Source organism: Halichoerus grypus, chromosome 7, assembly GCF_964656455.1.
Source record: "Halichoerus grypus chromosome 7, mHalGry1.hap1.1, whole genome shotgun sequence".
NCBI classification, from domain to species: Eukaryota; Metazoa; Chordata; class Mammalia; order Carnivora; family Phocidae; genus Halichoerus; species Halichoerus grypus.
Genome location: NC_135718.1, coordinates 74,620,224 through 74,638,140, shown reverse-complemented (window position 1 = coordinate 74,638,140; position 17,917 = coordinate 74,620,224). Strand labels below are relative to the sequence as shown.

Sequence of the window (17,917 nt, the reverse complement as noted above, 5' to 3'; positions counted from 1 at the left end):
AGGGAGAGAGAAAGAACACAAGCAGGGGGAGCAGCAGGCAGAGGGAGAAGCAGACTCCCCGCTGAGCAAGGAGCTGATGAGGGACTCAATCCCAGGACCCTGGGATCATGACCTGAGCCGAAGGCAGATGCTTAACCAACTGAGTCACCCAGGCGCCCCTCTAGATATCATTCTTAATGAAAAAGAACAAGCATTCTTGGAAAATGACTGATTACAGGGCTGGTGGAAGGAAGGTATAAGATAAGAATGGAACATCGTATGCCACAATTTTTAAAAGTGCTCCAAAAGTGAAAGAAGTATGTCAAAAAGATATAGAAACAAGCTTGAGGCTCTTGCTGGCCAAATGTAGGGCAATTTGATAATCCAAATAAATGAGGACATTAAGAGCTTATAACCATGATATAAAATGATGATCCATGAGTCTATACTGATGATAGATATAGATGATAGACGATAGATAGATTACAGATAGACAGATAGACAGATACGTAGATGATAGATACAAAGCGAAAACTCTCCCTTGCTCAAGTATATCAGCTTATAAAAAGATTGATGGATCAAAAAATCACCATTTGCAGCTGTCATGGTTAAAACTGATTTAAGCAAGCATCATCAATAGGTGGGAGGGTAGTTTTGATCAGCAACAGAATATTATATAATCTCAAAATATTTCCTTGCAGAAGGAAGGATAATAACGATGTCATGGGGAAATAGCACTAAACCTTAACCATATGCTCAGAGTTACCATCTTCAATAAGGGCCACATGAAAACCATGATTCTCCAGATGTGACACCGAGTAGGGCCCAATGTTACTCATGCAGGATTCTAGGCAAACACAGACTGACCATCTAATCATGAGGACACTTTGTAGAATCCCAGATAGAGGGAAGCGACTTTGTTGGATTCTTCACAAATATCCATAACATGAGAGCCAAAGGAAAACTGATTAATTGTTCTAGATTAAATGATATTAAACACAAATGACACCTAAATGCAATACATGATCCCAGACTAGAAAAAGAAAAGGTACTATGAAGGACATAATTGGGACAATTGATAAAAATAAAATATTGACAAACCAGAATATGGACTATAGATTAAAGTTTTATATCAATGTTAAAGTTCATGAGTTTATTAATAACTGAACTATGGAGATGTAAGAGAATATCCTTGTCCTTCTGAAATACACACTGAAATTGTGGGGTAAAGTGATATGATCCATGCAACCTACTTTCAAATGATTGAAAAAATAAAAATATGTATTTATAGAGGGAGAAAGATAAAGCAAGTGTGGTAAGATATTAAAAATTAGTGGAACTGGGGGGCGCCTGGGTGGCTCAGTCATTAAGCGTCTGCCTTTGGCTCAGGTCATGATCCCAGGGTCCTGGGATCGAGCCCCACATCGGGCTCTCTGCTCAGTGAGAAGCCTGCTTCTCCCTCACCATCTGCCTGCCGCTCTGCCTACTTGTGCTCTCTCTCTGTCAAATAAATAGATAAAATCTTTAAAAAAAAAAAAAAAATTAGTGAAACTGGGTAGAGTATACAGGGTATTTGTACTATTCTTTAAATCCTTTTTGGAAGTTCGAAATTTTTTCTAGATTAAAAAAAAATATTTTTAAAGTAGCTCTTAAATAGGTTTGTCAGATCAAACAGGCAAACCACGTCCATTTCCCAGATAGACCCCAGGAGTTCCAGGCATGATTTCAAAAATAAATGGCCATATGAACTATCTTGTGAGGGACAGATTAGCTAATTTGGGAGATTTCTGTGACTACTCTTGAAAAGAGACTCAGCATAAGTGCCCAGGAGTAACTGAGAAGAGGAAGAGACAGCTGCTCAACTGAATGGTATATAGATCTTAGACAAGGAGATGGTCACCTCAGCTGACATCTGATTGGCCAGATGATACCAAGGACTAAATCCACCTTCACCTCCCCCCACTTCACCCCTACCTCTAACACCTAGTCCATACCTGGTGAAACAGAGGTCTCCTGAAACTTAAAATCCAGATTAGGACCCAATCTAAGGTGGGGCACCTGGGTGGCTCAGTCGTTAAGCGTCTGCCTTCGCCTCAGGTCATGATCCCAAGGTCCTGGGATTGAGCCCCACATAGGGCTCCCTGCTCTGCGGGAAGCCTGCTTCTCCCTCTCCCACTCCCCCTGCTTGTGTTCCCTCTCTCGCTGTGTCTCTCTATGTCAAATAAATAAATAAAATTAAAAAAAAAAAAGAACCCAATCTAAGGAGATTAAAGTCAGCCATCTGGCTCAAATGGGGGCCTCAAAATAAAAACGGAAGTAAAATGTTAAAATAAAAGCATCTGAAAGAACTTCTGAGATTTGGACTTGGTAGAATGTATTATTTACACTTAACAAATAACAGCTACTCAAATAACTTGACTCTGTAAAAACACACATTTTAGTATCCTGTGTGGTTTTTACCTAGAGAAAAGCAGCATTAAAGAATTTACCTCTTCAAAGGAAGAATGTGTCTCCTGAAACTAGGTCTAATTCTGAAATTAGATCTAAAAAATCAGTATATATCAAAACATATCCACCCTGACAACAACCAAAAAGTGAATCAGTTCCCAGTTTACTTCAGCTATTTTGATGCAATAAAGAACTACAGGAAAACATCCATGGCCAGAAACATGCTACTGACTGGACTTCTCATTGCCACAATCTAGTGGTGCCGCATGCTGCCTCCTACAAATGGAATTTCTACTTTCTCTGCTTCTCAGAATGATCTAGAAGCCAAGAAATTTCCTATAAGATGGTGTAAAACAACCACTGTGAGATATAGCTATCTCCTACGGGGTCTGTTTCTCTGGAGAACCCTAATACACATGGGAACGCAGTTTGGAAAGTTCAACCAGTCTGACAAGTACGTCCCCCTGTTTTAGAAGTTGCAACCCCTTATATCTGTGGCCTTATGTACTTCTGTGACTTGTGTGGAATTGCTAGCTTGCTGTCTCTAGTCAACGGAGGTCACTGTGCCTTATGTCATGTTCTAGAAGCCCGTGCTCTACCTAGAATCAACTGCTAAGTTACCCTAGGAAAGGAAAACCTTCAACATTCTCTGGCTTTCTTGGGGAGTATGCATTAGCCCAAGAGCATTCACGTCCATTGGAAGACATCATCAAGAGGACATGACCACCAGCTGACCTGTGAGTTGGACCCAGGCAATCAGAAGCTCTTTACCTGCTCTCCTGTCCTTGGAGTATACATTCTGCTCTCCGTTCCCAGAGCCAGAGCTGTTTCAAGCGTGCAGCCTTGAGACGGCCTGGACTGAATACATGACTGAGTTCAGTTAAGGCCTTTATATAAACTTCTAAGGTTGTGGAGGGTGGGTGTGGAGATCTACTCATCTTGCAGCCACCCAGGACAAGCCTCCTATGGAAGTTCCCTTGCTTATTAAAACTGCCACCTACCAATCTGGAGTAGTCTGTCTCTTTCTTTGGTCTCTCCTTGCCCTCTGTGTGCGAGGACCAGTCTGCAAACCAACAAGGTCACCTTATAAAATTATTTGATCTCACACATTAACGTTCCCTTCAAGATGGAAAAATGCCAGAACACCACATAATGGTGGAAAGAGCTACAGAGCCTGAGAAGCATAGTTTTAATACCAACCTCCTCCACTGTTCGGCTACGTGAACTTGGTAAATTTCTCTGATTGAGCTTCATTGTCTTCACATGCATGACAGTGATCAGTATGTCTCTTTTACGGAATTGTTGCAAAAACTGACTGGAATAACTAAGGCAAAAAGCCTGGTCTACAAAAGTAATAAAATGAACATTCATTCTTTTTCCTTTCTCCATTGTAGCTTGGGTCCTGTTTGAGGTAACTTCCTTGCCTTTAGGGATAGTTAATAGTTATACTTTTGAATTAAATTTTAACAGCATCCTAAGTTTGAAAATTTTAAATAAAGGAAAATTGGCTAATAGGCTATTTTTGCCAGTATTATTGTTTCTTGTCATACTACACTTCTGTATTCGATGCAAATTAGAAAGAATATGGGTTTTTTTTTTCTTCCCCCTACTTGTCATTAAGAGATTTTATGTTTGGGGCGCCTGGGTGGCTCAGTCGTTAAGCGTCTGCCTTCAGCTCAGGTCATGATCCCAGGGTCCTGGAATCGAGCCCCACATCGGGCTCCCTGCTCCGCAGGAAGCCTGCTTCTCCCTCTCCCACTCCCCCTACTTGTGTTCCCTCTCTCGCTGTGTCTCTCTGTGAAACAAATAAATAAAATCTTTAAAAAAAAAAAAAAAAGAGATTTTATGTTTATTATTCCAATGTGATGCAGATTTCAGTGGTGAACCAAGGTCAGCGAGGATTGCTTTTAATTTTCTTGGTGTATAAAACAATGTGTTCCCTTTATACTATTAACGTTGAAATGAATTACTTGTGTCATCCTCTCCTTTACCCCCGTTTGGACCATGGCTGGAATCAGTGTGAAAAAAATTTTTTTTTTTTTTTTTTTTTAAAGATTTTATTTATTTATTTGAGAGAGAGAGAATGAGAGAGAGCACATGAGAGGGGGGAGGGTCAGAAGGAGAAGCAGACTCCCTGCCGAGCAGGGAGCCTGATGCGGGACTCGATCCAGGGACTCCAGGATCATGACCTGAGCCGAAGGCAGTCGCTTAACCAACTGAGCCACCCAGGCGCCCAATGTGAAAAAATTTTTTATGAAGAGATTACATGTTATGAGGGAAAAGTATAAAAAGAGTTCACTGAATAAAAAAGCCTGTAGGAGATGAATTTGTAGTTGAGTTTTTGTGCCGCAAGGAAGCGATAGTAGGGTAGGTTTTCAATAGCCACGCATAATAAGGAATTATTCTTTCTCATATAATGGAATTATATTCTTCACCAAATTTATCAAAGTGATGTTTTATCATTTTAAATTATTTGCTCAATGTACACAGATACTCCCATTTTCCATTCTTTTCCCAATAAAAATGTCTTAGGACCTCCTGCCACCCAAGATATTTGTGTGGAGGGGTGCTCTAAGACTGCACTTCATGATTTCTGAAGCCTGGCCAGCTAGAAGGAAATGCAACTTTTATTTTTAAATGGCCAGCATTTGCTTCTAGGAGTAGAAGGGTGAAAATTGGATTTTCCAGGGTCGGGTGTAGATTCTCCTATTCTGGGAAGGACCCCCTGGCAGAGCCTCCTGGTCATTGAGAAGTAAGTCAAGTGTTTAATTACTGTCCACAGGGGAATCCCAAGCACTTGTGAATTATTCCAAATGCAAATGTTCTGACTTGAACAGAAGTATTCTGATTAACTATGCAAAATTATGTAAATGACCCAATAAGGGCTTGGATGGATTTCTGCAGAAAATGTATTTGTATGTTAAGGTATTTCTCAGTTCATTTCCATTCATGAGGACCAGATAGAGAAGGGAGGGAGGAAATGAAAGAGAGGGTCCTCTCTGAATAGGAACAGATCCCAGCAACTTGGTGACACAGAGGGAGTAAGAAGCAGGGCTATTAGATTTTAGGGGTGTCTGATGTTCAACAGAGCAATTCTCTTATTAATTATGTAGTTAATGCTCTAATGGTAGGCCTTAATTTCATTCAGTCTGCCTTGGCCCAGCTCTGATGTGGAATTAAAACAAGGACCTCTGTTTTCCTATAAGAATTGGAGACCAAGGTAAAGTGACCCAGTGAATAGAAGTTTCCTCTTTTCTTGTGAACAAAGAGTAGTAGTAGGCAGTACAGAGTTATTAGGGTAGCTGCATCTGGGGCCCAGGCTGCTTCATCTTTCTGCCATCCTTAGTTTTTAGCTTCTACTCAAGTTTGCCCCACAAGCACGGGATGGTTGCTGACATTCCAGGCATCACCTCTATATTCCAAGAAGAGGAAAGCCTCCTACGTAAGTCAGTTAGTTGCCTTTGCATACTTCCCCACGAGTCTTGTCCAAGGACTTTTCTACTTACATCTCATTGACCACCTCTAGGTAGGGGTATGGAGTGAGGGAGCTAAGAAATGTAATGTTTTAGCTGGATACATTGTTTTCCCAAATAAATTAGTTTTCTGTTAAAAAGAAAGAAAGGGAATAGGTACTGGGTAGGTAACAGTTTCTTTCTGGGTTGTGCCCATTCCTCCCAGCATGGAGGAATAAAGATAGAAGCTTCAGATAGTCTTGGAGCTCATGGAGCAGAGAGGACAGAGTATTTCCCAAGGAGCTAGCAAGACCCCAGACCTCCCCCAGCCCATTAAGGTGAAAGCAGAAGAAAGTAGAATGGGAAAATCAGGCAGGTGTCCCTTTGCACAGCCCCAAGCAGCTCAGGACACCTTAATGTTTCCTATGGAAGGGAGCACACAATGGCTGTAAGTTTTGAATACGCCCTCCCTGCTACACACCATTTCCTACCACATCAAAGTTCTGCTCCAAGTGACTTGGCCCCCAACTCTAGTCCGGGACTGTGTTTAATCTGTGGCTCAGAAAAATGCAACATGTGAGTACTTTGAGAAATGCCACATTGTTCACCAGAGACAGTGGACTCAAATCTGTCACAAATTCAGGGGTGCAAGAAATCTAACTTCCTTCCCCCTTTTTACCACCAACTCCATTCTGTCAGACAAGATAAACATGATTACAATCACTGCATGTTCCACAGGTTAGCCTCAAGAGCCAACACAGAGACATCCAGCACATGAATATTCACAGTAAGATGTGCCAAGGGCTTTAATTAGGGTGATCAAAAGGTGCTAAGTAAGGACCAGGGAAGAGTACCTGACTCATATTTGGAAGAAGGAAGGTTCATACTAGCCATGAATTTTCTTTTACATTTAATCTTCAATACTTCTTTTACCTATAAGTGTCCAAATCTATGACCTGACAGTTCTCAGGGCATGAGGATTTTAGAAACTTGAAACAAACTCTTTATCTTTCTTCAGTTGAGTCATTTTTCTTAGTTGAGTTGCATTACTTAAGAAAAAGTTAACTTCATGGGGCGCCTGGGTGGCTCAGTTGGTTAAGCATCCGACTCTTGATTTTGGCTCAGGTCATGATCTCAGGTCATGGGATTGAGCCCTCTATCAGGCTCACCCCTACCATTGCCCAACTGTGTGACTTTGTGCAAGTCACTTAACCCCTCTGTGGTCAAATTTCCTCATCTATGAAATCAGGGTAATAATAGTGCCTTCCTCATACGGATGGGTTATCAGGAGTAAATAAATTTATATCTTTAGAATAGTGCCTGCCATTGAGTATTATACATATATGTGCTATTTATTATTAATTTCCATTGAAAATAATAGATTTCACTGATTCTACTATTTCTCTCCCTCTAGAAGCATGGTAGGAAGTGGTTGGTAATAAACTATGTGCGTTATTTTCTTGGCCAGCCTCTTTCAGATTCTACGGGATAGATTTGCTCAAGACACCTTAATGTTAGATGACTTAGTATAAGAATATTTAGGGAAGTGAGAAAACCTTCTTGTAAGTTGGGCTGCCTGATGTTATGCATCACAGGAGAATCAGTCAGGATACAGCGAGAGCCAGGAGCCCACAAACCCTGCTCCTGACCAGAGTCGGTCTTCCATCCCCATGACCCAGCCTATCCCCATGTGTCCTCTCCTAGTGGCCCTGCAGCTACCACAGCTTCAACCTCACTATGCTGAACTGCTACATGCTCTTGGGTCTCACATTCCAAATCCCAAGGAAAGGAGACCTGATTTAGTCCATCAGTTTCTTTTCAACACAGAGCATACTGCTGGAAGATTTCCCACACTAAACATCCCTGTGCTTCATCTTAGGATGCCTGCACGATGGCAGGTCCAGGTCCCCTGTCCAAACAATGGTAGCCAATGTACCCAGGTCATGTCTCAAAGCATAGCAAATTTTGAGGAAAGAAACCCTCCTATGGCAGCTTTTAAGAGAAGAAACCTATGTAATTGGTAGGCACAATGAGATACTGTTGTTCCCATGTACTGTTAATAAAAGTTGTTTTAATATTGTGTTTTATTTTTTGCCTATTTGCTAACCTGTTTCAATTAAATATCTTACAGCATCAAATTATCAAAGACCCTAAGAACTGCCATTCTGAAAAGCCCAAATTGGTCTTGAGATGATGCTTAACGTTGACAAAAAAGAGGCTCCAGGGTGGAGCTCCCTGAGAAGTAGCTCCAGGAGACTCACCTCCCGGATCCTGCTTCTGTGAGGGATCCTGGACAGTATAGGTCAGTCTTTATGCCCAAACTTTAAAGGCATATAAGAAACTTATAGCATATCACCTCCTTTCTACAGACCAAAAATTACCTTTGAATTTTTTTTTTTTTTTTGGTCAAGGTTAAAAGAGGTCTTTTCTTTCCGGACTGAAAATCACTACTCATCCTAAGAGCATTCATCTTAAAATGACAGTGGTTGAAAAATACAGCATTAGTTGCCTTTTAGCTGTTCAAAAACTGGAGCATTTTCAACATGTTGGGGCTATAAAAATGCCTTTGCTTCTATTTCTAAATCTTGACCAAAAAAAAAAAAAAAAAAATCCTAGGACTTAATAGACCCTGAGTGATTGTGTCAAAATATGAAGCTACTTTTCTGCCTGTTGTAAAATTAATTTTATGTAACTTAATTCTTGTTGCCATTCTTAGAAACCAAAATAGCAGAGACTGAAATCCTCACCACCCATGCTGCCCTATCCACAAGACTGAAAGGGCTTTCTCCAGTATGAGGGGTCGGCACTATGAGTCTAGGTATCGAGCCAAAGGACGTACAAACAAGAAATGTTTAGATTTTCCAAGGATGGCCAATCATGGTACAAAAGAGACTAAGGACTCTGATTCCAAAATTCACTTACCTATCTGAGGAGGGTGTGCCTTTGAATTAGTCAAGACTGCTACTTGCAAGTGCCAGAGCCAAGTCACCTGAAATACTGCTTTCGCAAACAGGAATGTGATGGAAGGAAACTGGGTTATAACTGAAAGAATAGTGTAGCCTCAATGAGGAGATAGATGGACAGGTGTCTCAGGGTGGCTGAAACTTGCGACTCACAGGTCATCAGAACACTTTCCATATCTTCATTTCCACCACCACACACCCCATCCCGTGGAAAAACAGACTCTTTCCTACTCCCACAGAAGCGTTCCTGGGTCAGTTGCCCACCATGAGCCAATGAACTGTAGTCAAAATCAGGGCAGCTATCTACTTCTGGGCCAATCCACTGTAGTTGGGGAATGAAGACTTAAAAGAACATGTTGGTCCTCAATAAACTGTAGAGAGAAGACATTTTCCAGAGAAGACAAGGTTTCCAGATGAAGACAGTGCACTGATTAGACCACAAATTTCTGCTTCAAATTCAAAATTAAAAGACCATGAATCTCAATGAGAAAACAATTTGACTCTGGATGGGGATGACTGACTCTACAATTAGGAAGAAGAATTTGCTCTCTACCTGGTGATACTGTAAGCATTTCTCCTTTGGGTTGCCAAGAACTAAATGATGCTCACTGACAAAAGAAATACGAAAAATACATCACTAATATTAGCAAATAAATTTTAGTATTTTCCTCTGAGTGAATAAAAAATGATGCCTATAAACAAAGACATTACTGTAATTTTAAAATATCAACAAAATATTCAAATCCCTATCCAAAGTTGGTCCTCTCGCATTTCTCAGGAATCTTCATCAGCTTAACCAGTTACTTAAATATTAGATAACTGAATTCATCCTACAGTTTATGGTCATATCAGGATTTTAACCTCTGTTTATTTTGCCCAGCCCCACAATCTATATCTACTCCTCTGGAGTAAGAACCAGAAAAGTGTTTCTCAGGGGCTTTCCTTCTTTCCAAGAAACAAGTGTTAGGTTCTTCTCAAAAAAAAAAAAAAAAGAAGAAGAAGAAGAAGAAGAAGAAAACGTGTTAGGGTTTTAATCCTTATAATAACACACAGCATAAGAACATAACATTGGAAGAGAAACTGATACCCCAATTATAAAAAAGCAAGATACTGCATAAAATTCAGTCCCTAATGACAAGTTTTAAGCTTAAATAGATAAAAATTTCCATCTCTTGCATTTCAAATAGGTTTAATCTAACTCAGTTCTCATATATTATTGCATTATTTTGTTGTTTGGAAAAAGATATAGAGAAAGAAATGTTTTTTATTATGGTAAAATATGCATAATATAAAATGTACCATTTTAACCATTTTTAAGTGTATAATTCAGTGGCATTAAGCCCATTCACATTGTTGTACAACCATCTCCATCATCAATCACCAGAAAGAGAAAGAAACCTCACATTTAGAAAAACCTCACCCTTTACAAAAAAAACACCTTTTTCCAATATTATAGTTATTGAGAGGAAATAGTAAGTTCTGGCCCCAAATATTTTAAGGCCAGATCCAGAGAGGGTCTCCCTCCTCCTCTGCTCCAGCGTGCTTTTGGCACCAGAGACCAAACACCATTCCGCTCAGACCACTCTCCTGCCCTATCCTTATATGGGAAATCATACTGCTTACCTCTCGAAATCTCTGAATATTTTAAGGGAAACATGCATTCACTCCCTTTTCACCAATACATGACAGTTAATTACAATTTTATGTTGGCCCTGACAAGCGGCACTGTAGAGCAGGTTTTCACGTGAAATCTTGATGGGAAAAGAAATGGAACAAAGGCATCAGTTATGGGATAAGATTATGCCCAAATAACAAAGAGATCATTGATCCATCTTTCCTCTGCATTTTAAAACATACATAACTGTTTCTTGCTTGACTGGATTTAGCCATCTCCCCTGTCAAGTAAATGTCCAAGCTGTCTTTTAGAAATTAAACCGAAGAAATTAACATTCCTCAAAGCTTTTAGTACAACATATTCTACACTCAATAGCCCACAGATTCAACCTGCTTGGGTGATGACAATGTCTTGGCTTAAGGTGCTAACTGAAAATAATATATTACAATCATTACCATGCCAATATACTAAAGGCTGTCGTGTGTGAACCCATTGCAGTTTTCTCTGATAACCTTTATGAAAATGGTATGCTGTTTTGCCATCCTGACCTCTAGTCCCTGATACAACAGATTAATGTTCAGAATCACAAAAATAATTACAGAGATTATAGCTGAGTAAAATGGGAGAAAAAAGAAGGAATATTTTTCTATGCTTGTTTTCTGGCTGGAGGTTTGCATCATTAATTTAAGACAAAATGTTGGCTCCAGCTAAAGAAGTGTGTACCCAAATACAGATTACAATCAGCATTTAAAAGTTCTGGCATCATCCCAATTGCTTTTGTCACTTTCACAATACAGGCGGCTGAAGCTGTTACAGGCTTTGCTTTCAAGAAGGTGAACTTGCAGAAACAATAGGAAACATTCACATGATTATGCATGGATTTCCCCAGGAATGCAGCACCCCGCATAGAGAAGAGTACTCAGAAAATGCCCGGGTTTGTTTAAACCTTGGGAGTTTCCTCTTTGTCACCACAAAGATACATTGGTTAGGATTGCACACCCATCAGAAGTGCCAAGGATATTGGAATCACAAGGATCCTGCAGGTCATCCCCTTGCCCTTCATTTACTGGTGAGGAAACTGAGAGCTGGAGGTAAAGGTGACTTGGCAAGGGGATACCTCAGAGAGATTCAGAATGGAGCTCCATTGTTTTTTTGTTTTGTTTTGTTTTGTTTTTTGATTGAGAGAGAGAGCACTCAGGAGTGCAGAGAGAGGAGCAGAGGAAGAGGTAGAGAAAGAATCTGGAGTAGACTCCCCACTGAGTGCGGAGCCTGATGTGGGGCTTGATCTCAAGACCCTGAGATCAGGACCTGAGCCGACATCAAGAGTCTCAGGATGATTAACCAACTGAGCCACCCAGGGGTCCCAGAATGGAACTCCTTCTAACAAACCATTTTCTAGGTCATCACCTTGATTCCCCAGTCTGCACTATTCCCAGGATCCAGGTGGGGGTACGTGCTAAACAAGGTGTGCAACTGACCTGGAGGGGAGCTACACTCAGGAGCCAGATTCGCTGATTATAATCTGTTATCCTGCCCCTGGGAGCCAAACAGATGGATGAATCCTCTGCGGGGACAATTCAGGGAGTCATTCTAAAGGCCTCGAGGAGCCATCAGAACCCACAAACTCAGTAACAAACACTTACATCGGCTCTTCCTGACCCCAGTCCCTCACTCCTACTCCTGGGTCTCATTTGTTGCTCAAATAAACCACCTGTACCCACATCCTTGTCCCGGGCTCCGTTTTCAGGGAAACCCAAATGAAGACGGCCATTTACTAGCTAGCTGTGCAGTCTTGAAAGAATTGACTATCTCTGGGATTCTATTTCCTCTTCTCAAAGTGCAAGAAATAAGACAAACCACAGGCATATTGAACGGGCCAAAGAAGGTGACTCTGTGGAAGGGCCTAACCCTGGACCAGCCCTTCCTGGGTAGTGCCACCTTGATTATGCCGTTCCCGCACTTGCTTAGGCCGTACCTGGGAGTCATCCTTGAGTTGGCGCCTTCTCTCGGACTCCGCATCCAGTTCTGCGGCAAATCCTCATCTCAACCTTTGGAATCTATCCAAGCGCCGCCCCCGTCTCTCCATCACGGGGGCTTCCACCCTGGTCTAAGACATCATCACCTCCGACCGCATTACTGCAACAGCTCCAGCCTGGCTTCCCGGTTTCTACCCTTGCTTCCCTAAAGTCTCGTTTTGTTTTCTTCAAGATAGCAGCTACGTGTAAGCCGATGTCAGATCCTTTAACTCCTCTAACCCCTCCCACAGAGACTGAGATTTAGGGGTACTGTCTGCCTCTGATAGCTTTCTACCCCACTCAAAATATAAGCCAAAGTCTTTTCAAGAGCTTGCAAGTCCTCACAGGAACTGGCTCCTCACCGTCTAACACTGGCCACTGTCTTCCTCCTTCATTCTGTCTGCCACCATGGCTTCATCGCCACCTTCAGGCACACCTGCCTCGGCCCCTGCAGACCATCCCCTGTGTATGAAATGCTGCCCACTGCAGATCCACACAGGTCACTCCCTCACAGCATCTCATCTTCTGCCCAAATAGCACACATCAAAGGGTTTTATTCTGATCATCTCTTAAAAAACAACACACGCCCTTGGAGGTCCCTGGGGGGGTTCATTCAGTTAAGCATCTGCCTTCATGCCTTCGGCTCAGGTCATGACCCTGGGGTCCCAGGATCGAGCCCTGCCTGGGGCTCCCTGCTCAGCGGGGAGTCTGCTTTTCCCTCTCCCTCTGCCCCTCTCTCATGCTCTCTCTCTCTCTCTCTCAAATAAATAAAATCCCTGAACACACACATACACACACCCTGACCTGGCAAACTCCCTTACCTGTTACCGTCTTCTTGTTAAAGAAAAATTGCACTGAACAAAACGAACAATCAGAAATTCATTTTATTCTGATACTATTTCCAGAGATAGGAAAGAGAACACGGACCAAGTCTAGATAGCATCTCTCTGAAACAAAGGTCAGGAGAGTGTTTTAGAGCTGGGGTGAGGAGATGTGAGGCCATCTGTATTTGCTAATTGGCTTCACCCAGAGGAAAAGTAAGGTTCCGCTGTGTGACAGGAGGTGGTTTTACAATTTGGAGCAAGGTGCCTGCCCAGGTGAAGCTCCTTGTCTCCCACAGAGACTGAGATTTAGGGGTACTGTCTGCCTGGACAATCTCATTTCAAAGGATGGCTCTCAGATCCTTGAGAAAGGAAGTTGTGGGTAGTAAAACAGGCAAGAGGCTTGTTAAAGATTTATACAACTCAAAGAGGCAAAGGAAGAATTTACAATTATACATTTTCAAAAGTCAATGCTCCAAAACAAAGGAGATCAGGGGCCCAGCGTCCCAAAGAAGCCTGTTTAAAGTTTAATCAGAGGGAATTAACATTCCCTTCACCGGGCCACCTTGGGCACATCACCGCTTACATTGTATCATGTACTTGCTTATTTGTCCCCTCTCCTCACTAGAACCTAAGCTCCAGGGAAGCTGGGATTTGATCTGCTTTGTTGACTGCTCTATCTCAGCACCTAGAAGAGCCCTGAACATATAATATTTGCTCAGTTAATAGCAGATGCACAGCATTCTAGAACGTGTAAACTTTATTTTTAGAATTAAATCATTTTCTTTTGAATTGTTTCAGTGGCCTTATTAATGGTACCACATATTTTGTTTAGCTTTTACGCTACAGAATTATTTTGAGATCATGTTTCCTGAGAACAACTTAAAATTTCTTTTTGGGGGCATGATGCAGAGCCTTTCTGTAGGTGTGCGTAATATATGTATATTGATGGGGCGCCTGGGTGGCTCAGTTGGTTAAGCAACTGCCTTCGGCTCAGGTCATGATCCCAGAGTCCTGGGATCGAGTCCCACATCGGGCTCCCGGCTCAGCGGGGAGCCTGCTTCTCCCTCTGACCCTCTCCCCTCTCATGCTGTTTCTCTGTCTCTCTCTCTTTCTCTCAAATAAATAAATAAATAAAATCTTTAAAAAATATATGTATATTGATATATGTATATGTGTGTACATATACCTATATATACACACAAAAATTCAATATGTGCAATATATACAAAAAAATACTCATATATATTGGATTTTCATTCCTAAGCACATTCATTTGAACAGGGTTTCAGTAAAATTTATATACTAATTTTTTTATTTACTCATACACGTTTACTACCTAATTCCATCCTCTATCCTCAGCTTGGCTTTTCACTATCTGGAAGACACTCATGAAACGACTTTCAAAATGTTTTAAAAAACACTGGGTCTGAGAGGGAAGGATCCTCCCGTAGAGCCAAAAGCAGACCAGAGTGATGGGCTCTGGAAGAGGGCTCACCCCCATCTTGATGGTGCCCCCACCCTGGGTGCCTCCCTCTTGCCACCCCAGCCCACCCCCAGCCTGCCATGAAGAAGACCCAGCTGGTCCAGAGCAGGAAGGGGCAGGTGAACCTGGAAGGACCCTCGAGCAGAGGATGGCCACCCCCAACGAGAAGGTGCAGCTGATTAAGGATTACTGAAAGAAAGCGTCATCATCATCTCTGCTGAGATTTATCTGTACCCCAACTGGAATCCTTCGGTATTGAGTAGCCAATGCAACTAATCCAGAGGAATGTCTTGCATCTAAAAATGAAAAGAGTTTACTCCCAGTAGCTAGCTGAAGTTGCATGTGGTGATGATCAAAAACAAATGATAGCTAATTCCCAAGCAATTAACCAACAGGCATTTGATATAAGTCAGAAAGAGACACCACCCACACACCATTCTGCTTGGGGCTGGCTCTTCACTTTTCTGTATTTTACTAGGAGCTCCCTAATAAGCCAGAGCTTGCCTACACACGGACTAAAACAGCTTTCTAGGAGGCCATCAGAGAACTTATACACCGAAGGAAGGCATAAAAGACAGTACCCTCCTCATGCAGTCTCTTAGCGACAACCCACATCTAAGACAGCAGACAGTGCAGAAGACTGTGAAGAAGCAGAATGGGCAGAAAACTAAATGCAGGGGGGTGGGAAGGGGGACATCCTTCTTCCCCTCTAGAAACATTTCTATACCTCTCCATTTCTTATTCCACATGGGTTTCCTATAGTGAAGGAACCCATTCAGGTGTATGGAATCAATTGTGTAAATAGACTTTTCACTCTGCAGGCTTGGGCACACTCCATTCCTTGATTTCGGTTTGTCTTGTCCTTCCTGGTGTGCAATTACTGCTGTAGAAAAGTATTATTGGCCTCATTTCATATAAACACAAATAACGTCCAAACATTTCGTGTACAGGACTAAAAATGCATCTGGTATTAAAGTACCTGAACCAGTTCGGCAAATGTCTGTGTTTTATATTGCTGTCAAGGTATGGAAAGATGGTTAATTTGCATTTAAAGAGTGTTCTACATAACTTTGTAATTTCTACATTCCCTTCTTTCCTCTTCTTTAGGACTTCCTTTCAGTAAGCAACTTTTCTGTGCTTTTCATGTGTTTATTTTTAGTGGGAATCTAGAAGCATTAGATTGAATGGAAAAGCAGTTGACATTTCTGGCCTGGGAATCACAAACTGAAAAGCCTCCTGTGTATTAGGGAGGTCTTGTCTGTCTGTGACAACAGGATGTCTCCTTATTCACACTTCATTGGCTGTTGTTAAAGTTGACAACCTTTTTTTTTTTTAAAGTTGACAACCTGTCTTAATCATTTCGGTATTCAGTATTCGGTATTCGCTTTACCTTGTGAAAGAATTAGCATGGTGCTACCAGAATACAAGCCTTGCTTTTGGCAAATTAAAGGGCATGTCATTTCCTAATACACTAGAAATGGGAAATAAGGCACACAAGTCCACCTCTGAAACTTCAGTATTTTTCCCTGCAGATGTGTGCACTCAGAGTATCTGGTTTGTCCAGCGATGGCCATGCGGAGGGTTGGGCCACTACTGCATGTGGTTTACAAAAATGTTGTGAAAATGTTATGCCCTGTGTAACAGCAGAGTTATATAAAATAAAATCACATTTTATAAACCATTTACTCTGCCTTTGTAACAAGGGCATGTGGGTATTTTAAGTGACAGATGAATTTACTACTTTCTGAAATTTACTAATAGTTTTTATTTTATGTAAGGCGTCGTAGGGACACCCATATTTTTTCACTGTGATACATTTGTCTAGGGATGCCTGAAAATGTATAGAATTGGACTACATTTATTACAGTAAGTGGTTTATCATGGGCCAGTATGGGAGATTTGTTTCCTGCTTTCAGGAGACAGAGGGGGGTCTGAGTGTCCTTGCACTTGCTATTTCTTAAGTAACTTTTATTGCCCAAGTGGTCCCTACACTCATCACTCTCTTTCTGATATCTGGTATCTTCAATATAAGATTATCCCTATGAATGCACCTCATGTTAGATAGAAGGAAAAGAAAAGAACTGTTAATATATATATATGCAAATATATTCACAGCAAAAGAAGGAAGAAATACTCCTACTGCTCTAATCCTTGTTTCTGAAACCAGGCGTGTGGTCATAATATTTACAAAGTTGTTGCTTTTTTTCCTACCCATTCCATGTTCCTTTGCTGTCAGCAGAAACTTCAGCTGGTCCTTGTCCCTTGCAGAGTAGGATGACCAAAACCCTCACTCCCGAGGGGCCTGTGCCCTTTGTTGTCATGGTTGCCATAGGACAAGGGAGTCCTCTGAAGCATGCCAATGAACTCCTGCATTTCAGAGATTTCCTCCCTGTCCCTGCTGTGCCATCCTTTCCCTTGGGTCCCCTTAACTGTAATGACCAGTTATCTCAGCCATGTCTACCATCACCTTTATCACCTGTAGTTTCTGAAGTGAGAACAATCTCGTCCTACATCCTTTTTCAGGGGTTTCTGGGATTCATCGATCTATTATCTATGCTATTGATAACCTGACCTGGTTCTATGTTTGACCTCATGTATATTTGAAAAAGTTAACACTTCCAATATAGAACTATATATTATACATGATATATATAACAATTATACATATAATTATATATGTTATCATGTACTGTTTCCTAACTGTATTCTGAATTTTCTAGGTTACATCTTCTTTTTTTCCTTTAACCAGATTGATTATAAATTCCATAAGGTCTTCTGCCTCTTTATCTCCCAGAAAGATACTTTCATTAACAATTTTTCTTGAGAAGTCTTAGGAAAGTCAATAGAATTCTCTTCTGGAATGCACTGCATTCAAAGTGCTAAATTTTAGGAAGAAAACCTGATACAAATATTTCAACCTGATCACCTCTGAATTATTCATCCCTGATATATATTTTGCTCCCTGGAAGATTTGCCTGTGTCTTAGCAACCTAAGCTGCCACAGCCTTATTGAATGAAAAGCAATTTGAAAGCACGTCATGGGTGGCAAAAATAAATAAATGCTAGATTTTCTACTCCAGGTAATATAAATACGAGATTTTTGTATTATATTCTCCACTGATTCCAGTCTTTAAAAGA

General features: G+C 41.3%; 1 pseudogene; it reads left to right on the top strand.

The window, feature by feature from the left end:
- The first annotated feature begins 14,768 nt into the window (after positions 1-14,768).
- Positions 14,769-15,450, top strand: LOC118549174 (14-3-3 protein theta pseudogene; annotated as a pseudogene).
- The last annotated feature ends 2,467 nt before the right edge of the window (positions 15,451-17,917 follow it).